This window comes from Orycteropus afer, unplaced genomic scaffold, assembly GCF_000298275.1.
Source record: "Orycteropus afer afer isolate SDZICR_OR568_19922 unplaced genomic scaffold, OryAfe1.0 scaffold00124, whole genome shotgun sequence".
Classification (NCBI taxonomy): Eukaryota; Metazoa; Chordata; class Mammalia; order Tubulidentata; family Orycteropodidae; genus Orycteropus; species Orycteropus afer.
The window spans coordinates 6,446,269-6,447,650 of NW_006921711.1; the positions used below are offsets into that span (position 1 = coordinate 6,446,269).

At 44.9% G+C, this 1,382-nt stretch overlaps 1 non-coding gene across 1 annotated transcript; it reads right to left on the reverse strand.

The window, feature by feature from the left end:
- Positions 1–872: 872 nt before the first annotated feature.
- Positions 873–943, reverse strand: TRNAG-UCC. Its single transcript has one exon. It is a non-coding gene; the product is annotated as a tRNA-Gly (tRNA).
- Between the last annotated feature and the right edge of the window lie 439 nt (positions 944–1,382).

Consider the following 1,382-nt stretch of genomic DNA (forward strand, 5'->3'; position numbering starts at 1 on the left):
TGGTGCAGTTCTACCCTGTTCTACAGGGTGGCTATGAGTCAGAATCAACTTGATGGCAGTGGGTTTTGTATTTTTTGGTTTAGTTGCCCCAAAAACATATTCAAGTAGTATGGGGCTATATGATACAGTGAAGCTCAGAGAAGGGGCTCCAAAGTTCTCAAACAGGCATCCAGCCAGAACCCCCACCCCACCTCTCAACTTCACCAGCTCACTAAAGACGCCACCAAGTCCTGAGGCTCAAGGACAGTGCCAGGCCCTCACAATATATTTTAATTTTCGTTTTCCCTGTGCAAAATGTGTAAGACAGATGTGGAAGATTTTCTTCCATGTTCAAGGCTTTCAGGCTATGTTACAGAAAATAAGACGAGACAGAAAGAAAGGTCCAGGCAGGGATGGAGCAGACTTGATAAGCCACCTGAAAGTTTCTGGTAGACTTCATGGGAAGGGAAGGGCTATTTGTCTACAGCTCTGTTGCAACCACATAGTTGGACGGGACCCTAAGGCAATTAGCTCAGCCAGTCCACTCTTTCCAGGCCTGGGGAGAGAGAGAAGGGAAAGAACATGCCTCTGTCCCATAAGTAACTATGCTTGGATGTTGTTTTTGCTGTTGTTAGCTGCAGTGGAGTCAGTGCCAACTCATAGTGACTCCACAAATAACAGAATGAAATGCTCCCCTGTCCTGCAGTATCCCCATGATTAGTTACACATCAGACCATTGTGATCTGTAGTGTTTTTGTTGCCTGATTTTTGGAAATAGATCACCAGGCCTTCATCCTAGTCCATCTTATTTCTAGAAGCTCTGCTGAAACCTGTTCAGCATCACAGCAACATGCAAGCTTCCACTGACAGAGGGGTAGTAACCGTGCTTGTGGTACACTGGCCAGGAATTGAACCTGGGTCTCTTGCATGGAAGGCAAGAATTCTACCACTGAACCACCAAGGCCCTCAAGCAGTCTCTGCCCTGGGGAAATCCCAGCTAAGGTAGCATTAGGTTCCAGTACGGAGGAAGCTTCTGACTTACTAGAGAAGAGCAATCACAGAGCAGTGTGTGCTAACCAATTTCAAAGGAAAAGAGTCCATAAAGATGGATGGGACAACATATTTGTTTGGAAAGAAGTGAAAAGAACAGGCTGGGGTTATTTGGAAGGAGAAAAGTTGTTAAAAGAGCAATCTCTCCAATTTAATGGTTGTCCACAGAGGAAGCTCAGGAAGATCTGTGTGCCTGCCCAACCATTTCCATTTCTATTCTATTGCTTTTGGACCTGTGGTTTAGTGATACGAGGTATGTCTAGAGAATGAAAAATCTTACAAATCCAATTATTGCCTCAAATATCTCTTGTCTGAGGAATGGAAGCATCTCATCTGTATCTTCCAACTCTGTG